The 7,853-nt window shown below is 45.1% G+C and overlaps 1 long non-coding RNA gene across 2 annotated transcripts; it reads right to left on the reverse strand.

Moving 5' to 3' along the window:
- Window positions 1–1,804: 1,804 nt before the first annotated feature.
- Window positions 1,805–6,115, reverse strand: LOC120848341. Of its 2 annotated transcripts, none has more exons than XR_005717688.3 (3): window positions 5,968–6,115; window positions 5,024–5,295; window positions 1,805–1,864 (listed from the first exon to the last, which is right to left on the reverse strand). It is a non-coding gene; the product is annotated as an uncharacterized LOC120848341 (long non-coding RNA). The 2 variants fall into 2 exon arrangements; XR_006077205.1 differs by lacking the exon at window positions 1,805–1,864 and adding an exon at window positions 4,166–4,211.
- Window positions 6,116–7,853: the final 1,738 nt, after the last annotated feature.

The raw sequence follows: 7,853 nt of genomic DNA on the forward strand, positions 1-7,853 counted from the left end.
TTAACAACTGAGCGCGAGATTCCACGGATTATGCTATCATAAAAAAAGTTTGAATGAAAAGTAACGTGGGAAGTAATTGCTTACTTTAGAGTAATTTTTCGATTACTTCTTTGAGGCTGTAATTGTAATTGTAGTCGGGTACTTTATACAGCAAAGTGATTGTAACTGTCATCGGTTACTTTTTCAGTGACGGGTACTAGTCTGATTATTTTCTTAGTGGCTTTCAGCTGCTCAAAATGCAAACCAGCTCTGCTTATCACACAACCCACACGTGCTCGACATAGTACTTATATGTGCGAACCACGTGACGTACGTAAGCAACGGACGCGGAGTTGCGCGGAGGAACAGGGCACCAAATTTCGAGTTTATCCTATTGTGCAACTGAATATCGAAGCAGCAGACTACGATTAACGAAGTTATCGTATTCGAAGTGACAAGCAGGTGCAAGGTTAAAGTACACCAAACAGATCTACCGATCGCGTGAAAGCTGCTGGCCGGCAAGGTTTCGGATCGGATCACGTTTCAGTTCTATCAAATCACGATTTATCTTGCGGGAACGCGGTTCCAACTTCTAACGATAAAGTACTAAAAGTTTGAGGACACATGCGAAGTAAAAAAACATTTTTTTTGTAAACAGACCAGATGGAAAAAGAATGTTATAAAATAAAATTAGAACGAAGAAAAAAAAATTTTAGAGCTATATTGACGGCACAAAATGATTTTGTAGTTGCGCCCGTGGGAGCCGCCGCAAGTCATGTGATAGACCTGTGCGCCGTCTCAAAGTCGACTCACAGTCACGCCGCCGCTGCACGCTGAGCGTGGTGCGCCGCCGTCAACTCATTTCTCCACACCGCCACCGCCGCGCAAGTTTGTCTACCCCGCAGCGCTGCCGCCGTCATCTGACCGGCACACAGGTCTATCACGTCTGCTTCCGCTTTTTCAGGAGCTTTCTTTGGGTTCGAAAAGTTACCGATTAATCTTTGTGTTTTGTTGCACTTGAAATAAAGATGAATAACTAACTTTTAGAGACCATAGGAAGCTTCCGATAGAGCGGAAGCACCACGTGACAAATAGCGACCAGTCACGTGACAACTAGCAGCCACTTTTCCGCAGCGCCCGCCGGCGCCAACTACAAATTCGTATAGCGCCGTGAATATAGCTCTTAAAATTTTTATTTTCTTTGTGAATTCCTTTTGTGACTTCCTTTTCCCAACCAGGCTGTTTAAAAAAACTTTATTAGTCCTTTGCATGTGTCCTTTAAGAAGTGCTCGAGCTTCCTTAGGCTTCCTTGCTGGAAATCCTTTGTATTCCTGTTACTAACAAGTGCACCAAGTGAGACACTTCGGCCATTATTGAACACTTTGAATAAACAAATATGAATAGTTGGAAGATGTTACAAAGCAGTCTACATTGATAAAAATTCCTTCTTTCTGCATGTCAAGTTCGCTTGTGGCGTAATCTAAGATTACTACGACATACCAGTTAAGGAAAGTTGGTCTTCAAATGCGGACACCACACGCGAGCCACAGCGAGCTACAATGGGGAGCAGTGCCACGCTTGAGAAGCCCATCGAGGCACAGATGTTGTTTGGTCTAGCCACAGTTTACAAAATGGCCGCTGCAGCAAGAACAGCGGGACTGCGACTGCTCGCTTTTAACAATTCTGCAAAGCGGACACCTATGGCAGTTTTTCAACTGAGATGTTCAAGTAACGGTGGTGTAACCCGTGCCAAAAATGAAATGGAGCATAGAGACCCACTTTATTCGGCTGGCGGATGGAGATTCTGCACACCGACGAGCTGAAGCACTAGCGAAGTCAGTGCGGACGACTGGTGCGCACTTGCTGCTGCTTGTCCCTCTACAGCCTGCAGGAAAAGGGGAGCGCATTATGCACAAAATGCAAACTGTTACGCAACACATTAGTAAAGTTAAAAGCACGCCAGAGGTTTTGAGACGCGTTGCAAGCAATACAATAGGAAACTTTTGCCAAACAACTTTTCACCTTGGTAAGCTCTGTGCAGTCATGTTGCAGAGCAGTTTTCACCATTCACCTTATTAGATTACTCGTAGACAACGAGTTACTGGCATTTTAGGTGCTCCTAAAGCACAGAAGAAAAGAGAATGGCTGTGTTAACGAAAGAAGTCGAGAAGTCTGATCAAAGGCGTATGTGGGGGAGTAAATCCACCCTTACTCTGTTCTCTTTCCCCTTTGGAGCTGCCTTGGTGGCGTCCTTGCCTGCGCTTGCGAATGATGCATTTTAGTTACACTGACGGCAGAGTTGCCGCGTGACAAGTCCTTCAGTAACGAGGCCAGTTTCCTATAATTACACGAACACACGCTGGTGGCGGAATATTATTTATTTGTTTCTTTAGTTACTTAGAATTACCCTCAAGGCCCCGAAGGGCATTACAGAGGGGAGTGCATGGTTAGTACAGTTCTGATTTTAGCGTTATCGGTGATGGTGACAATATCATCTGGAAGGCCATTCCAGTCTACAATAGCTTCTGGTAGAAGGGAATGTTGAAATGGTCTTGGGAAGGGTAATCTTGCACGAATGATCGAGTCTTGCAGAGATATAGCTGGGCTGGCTGAGGAGAGACTGTCGTAATGGTTCCGAATAGTACATTTTATGGAAAGGCAAAGACGGGAAATTCTGCGACGAACGGAAAGATCAGGAAGAGCTAATTGACATTTCATTGCAGTGACACAAGAAAAGCGAGACTAATTAGAAAAAATAAATCGAGCAGCACGATTCTGGACAGATTCGATTTGCGTTAGTTAAAAAAAGACTGATGTGGGTGCCAGATAGCTGAAGCATACTCTAGTTTAGGGCGAACAAGCATGGCGTAAAGGAGACGTTTAAGGATAGAAAAGGCAGAGTTGAAATTGCGACAAACAAAACCGAGTGAGCGGTTTGAGGATGATATTGTCTCGTCGACATGAACATTCCTGGATATATTAGTGGTTAAACGAACGCCTAGATATTTTTACTGTGTAGCAGTCAGAATGGTAGTGCCATTGAATGTTAACGAGTTTAAGGGCTGGAAGCAAGAATGTGTAAAGCAAAGGTGTGTGCATTTGCTAATGTTGAGACACATCTGCCATGTGTGACACACTGCTTCAAGAGCTTTTTTATATAACTTGCGATTCAAATAAAATGAAATTTACATGGCTTATTTGGCATTACAATCGGACTACAAATATGTACTTTGTTTTGAGGTAACCTAATTAGATTTATTAATATTAAAAATTTAATTTGCAATGATTATGGAAAGGATTAACGCAAATTAAAATACTGAGCTCAGAAAATAAACATAGATCAGTGAACTGAGAGGTATGTGCAATCCAATAAGGTATAAATGAAAGCTCTAGGATGATTTATAAATTACTTATGACACTTTTGAACCTTCCAGTTTCAAAATCATTTTTTGCCGGATGCCTAAAAGGCACCCACAAAAAGCCTGACAGCCTATTTAATATATTTGTAGCCCTCATTCAATATGTCGAAAATCCTTCAGGACAAGATGATAAGTGCTTGCCAAACTTCAAAAAACACATTTTTAAAAATGTGTTTTCTTAGTAAAATTTTGCTTCAAAGAGCAGTGTCTCCCCTTAAATGCCGTTCTGGAGTGCAACATGGTCATATGGGTTTTTTATTAGTCTATAAACAGCACAGGTCATCAGTGAAAAGATGAACAGAGGATGAGATGTGAAGAGGGAGATCATTAATGTAGATTAAAAAGAGCAAAGGCCCAAGCACAATTTCCTGTGGAACACCGGAAGAAACGGGAGAGAAAGAGGAGGATGTGCTGTTAGTGAAAACGAATTGAGAGCGATGAATAAGGAATGATTCAATCCACTTAGGAACATGAGGATCTAGTTTTAGGAAAGAAAGTTTAAGAAGAATGCGATTCTCCAGGACTTTAGCAAAAACTTTGGCGAAATTAAGCAAAACAGCGTCAGTAGGAAAGCCGGTGTCAAGATTTTTAAACAAATCGTTAGTTAGAATAAGTAGTTGGGTCCCAATAGAAAGGCGTTTCCAGAGGCCATGCTGCACATTGGTGAAGAAATTGCAGGAATCCAGGAAGTTAATCAGGTGCCTGTAAATGACATGCTCGAGGATCTTGTAGAGGCAGGTGAGTGATATTGGCCTACTTACTAATTTTCCGGTCAGAGGGCAACACCCCTGTGTCCACGGACTGCTCAAATATCTTTGAGGTAAAGACCGGATGAAAATTTAGTGTTAGTGAGAGCCTTCGTAATGATTTCCTCTATGCCACATGATGGAGATATTTTGAGGGTTTCTATACCGCTGAAAACACCCTGAATGTTTATAACAATTGAATCCATTGGAAAATCATTCTCTATAACAGGAGAAATTCCAGTAATGGGTGTAGAAATAGTGAAAGCATCAGAAAACGCACTATTTAAATATTCACACATTCACTATTCAATATGTTATTAGAAGAGCTATTCACTAGATTAATTTCAGAGTACAAATCTCCAAAATTTGCGAGGGTTGTTTATTAACATATTAGGTAGAGTTTGCAGAAAGAATGTCTGCTTAGAGTTATCAGAAAGAATGTGTGCTAACACCCCTTTAACATAGTTTTTTATTCGGAAGAGCAAGTGGCAAGCTTAGGCCAAGTATTTCCTTTTTTAGCGCTCCTGAAACATCTTTTCTTTTTATGAGATAAACGATGAAGTGGATTATTGAACCACGGTTTAGACGTAGTAGTTCGGATTGTCGAGCACAGTATGGTAATTTTCAATAAGTTGAAAAAATTTTGTCTCAAGGCTTGCCAATTTTCATTAGCATTATGGCACTGGAAGGTTTCATTGAAATAAACAAAATAAAGCCTTCGCTGTTGGACACTTCAAATACACATACAAATCATATCTGGTTTCAGTTTGAGTCTAAGAACACTGCCTTCTAACTTAACTGGCTAAAGTAGGGTTGACCAAAATCAGCCTAACAACAATAATTGGGAGTGCACTACACTACAGTTCTCTTAACACCTACGCTTGCAAGTCGACGGAGTGCATCGACTGCCTCTCTCTGCACGAGCAGCATTTCCTGCTGAACTGCCAGCTGCTGCTGCTGGGTGGCCAGCAGACCCTGCTGTGTGGCCAGCAGTTCTCGCTGGACAGCCAGCTGGTCCTGCCGAATGGACAGCAGATCCCGTGCCGTATCAACTCCAGACCGTTCGTACCATTCGGTGGTAGGGGGCATGCCACTTGCGCAGGACGTTCCTCCTCTCCTCCCTTTGCCATGTCGCCTTCAGCCACAGACCCCTGCATAATATAATTCAACTATGTAACACGCCACAACGCTATACAGCCCTTCTAGTTATACCTGTGTCTAATAGTGTGCACCCAAACTCAATATTATTTTTTTTTCGAATGTCACGGATTTATTGTCTCCGAGTGGGTCTAGAAATGTGCTGCAGCCCCGATATCCAAGCTTTCGTGGAAAACACCACGAGGCAATACATTCGCACCACATTGTTTTGTACATTAGTGTTCAATAAGGTAAAAAGCAACATGGTGTCTGCTCATGATCCAAGAGATTCACGGTACTTATCGAAGCTGCTGCTGCAGCCGTGAAGTCCCACAGCGGCGCGTCCACTGTCGGGGGCGCACGCCCGCCCCCTCGAGAGAAATCCGTCCCCACAAAAAATAATAATTTTTCTTGCTCCGCGTTTAGGGACGGCCCATCACTCGCGCCTCCACCGGCATACCTGCCAACCTGTGGACATTAAAATTCGTAAAACTCACGCAATTGCGGGGGGGGGGGGGGGGGGGGGGCTGTTTCGCAAGGTGGCAAGGCTTAATGTCAGCCTTGTCACCGTGCAAAACGCTTACGTTACACGTGCACGTGCTACAGAATCCAAACTTCTCTCCTTTTTGGACGGCACAAAGCACTGGAATTCCGACGTGTAGGACTTCAAGAACACCTGAAAGTACCTCTTTTTAGGTTTGGAATTTGCCATTGCACCGCGAAGCCACCGCAACCAGAGGAATGCTATGATTACACGTGTAACAAACACAGACGCTGCACTTCTCGCCTCGAAACTGGCCGAAACAGAGGCCCAACCACGTCTGAACACGCCAAACCAACATGCGCCGCCAAACACACAAACAAAGGCTTTGGGCTTTGGATTGATTTTGGATATGTGGCCCCCGGATAGACGGATAGTTAAAACCACAACGCTGCCGTGGACGGCACCTGTCGCCCTCTTGTGGCAGTGTGAGGTACCGCCAGCAACGGTTTTACGAAAAAAATGTTAAAAAAAATAGAAATGAAAAAAGTATCTTTTTTTCGTAAAATTTGAAGCAAGATTCGTAAAATCGTAGAATTAGTCCCAATTCATACATTTTACAAAAAATTCGGAAGAGTTGGCAGGTTTGCACCGGTCTTCTGTTAGGGACACGAGACTCTCAGGTCGCAAGCCCACGTCTGGCATGCACGTGAGTTCCAGAAAGTTATTCTTTATGGCCGAAGGGCATTTAACTCTCAAACTATTACGCCCCATAGTGTATCTCGCTCCTCCTTGGTAACAAAGCTCTCTGTAGCAGTCCCCGAGAAAACTCGACTTTCACCGAGAAAGTTCAGGAGAAGCGCAAACTGTCGTGCCGAGACGTAGCGACCTAGCTTGCGCTTCTTAGCGTTGTCGGCCACAACTGTCTTCGCAACGTAAAGGGTTGTAGTTAACGTTGATTGTATTGCCGCGCGCAGGGTCACGGACTTCTAGTACTTTCTCGTTTATTCTTGCTCCGGACCTAACTTCTGTCGCTTATCCCTGCTTATGTTGTTCTAGAAAGTGCGTGTACATTCTCGCCGCGAGCGCGCTACGCTCGAACCTTCTCCGCCGAATCTTCGAGATAGTGACTCACTCTAGATAAGACGCCGCTCGCGACCTTGTCGAGTCAGTCTCGCCTCTGCGCTCGATCCTGCGGTTTCGCCGATATCGACGCCCGCGACGCTCTGCTGTTTTCTTTTGTACCCTTTTATTTTTGGCACAAGTTCGCCACATTAAACGTTTATTTCTTCTTGTTCATTTTCTGTTTTCTTTTGGTCACCACCCGTGACATTTTGGTGGAGGTGCTGGGTAGCAAGGGTCCTGATTCCGGGGGTAGGCCAAGGTTCCGGCGACATAGTCGGATCTCGGTCTGGTCTTCGTTGGGTTCTTGGGGGCTTGTGTTCGGACTTGCACTGCAAGAACTCGGGGGGGGAGCGCTGCACGGGCATGCGGTTACCCCGCACCTCCACCAAAATGTCACGGGTGGTGACCAAAAGAAAACAGAAAATGAACAAGAAGAACGCATGGTCGGAAGGTAACGACCATGCTGGACGCCATGCTGCCCCATGAGCCATCTGACAACGAGAGCGACGACGCCCAGGCGGTTGCTCAACGCGCCGAAGAAGTCCGCCAGCTCGCCCGACTCATGATTCAAGACCAGCAACGCGTCGACGCCGGCCGCTACAACCTTCGTCGTAGGGACGTTCACTTCCAGCCCGGAGATAATGCCGCGCGCGGGGTCACGGACTTCTAGTACTTTCTCGTTTATTCTTGCTCCGGACCTAACTTCTGTCGTTTATCCCTGCTTATGTTGTTCTAGAAAGTGCGTGTACATAATGCCGCGCGCAGGGTCACGGACTTCTAGTACTTTCTCGTTTATTCTTGCTCCGGACCTAACTTCTGTCGTTTATCCCTGCTTATGTTGTTCTAGAAAGTGCGTGTACATTCTCGCCGCGAGCGCGCTACGCTCGAACCTTCTCCGCCGAATCTTCGAGATAGTGACTCACTCTAGATAAGACGCCGCTCGCGACCTTGTCGAGTCAGTCTCGC

Source organism: Ixodes scapularis, unplaced genomic scaffold (genome assembly GCF_016920785.2).
Source record: "Ixodes scapularis isolate PalLabHiFi unplaced genomic scaffold, ASM1692078v2 ptg001158l_1___fragment_1__unscaffolded, whole genome shotgun sequence".
NCBI classification, from domain to species: domain Eukaryota; kingdom Metazoa; phylum Arthropoda; class Arachnida; order Ixodida; family Ixodidae; genus Ixodes; species Ixodes scapularis.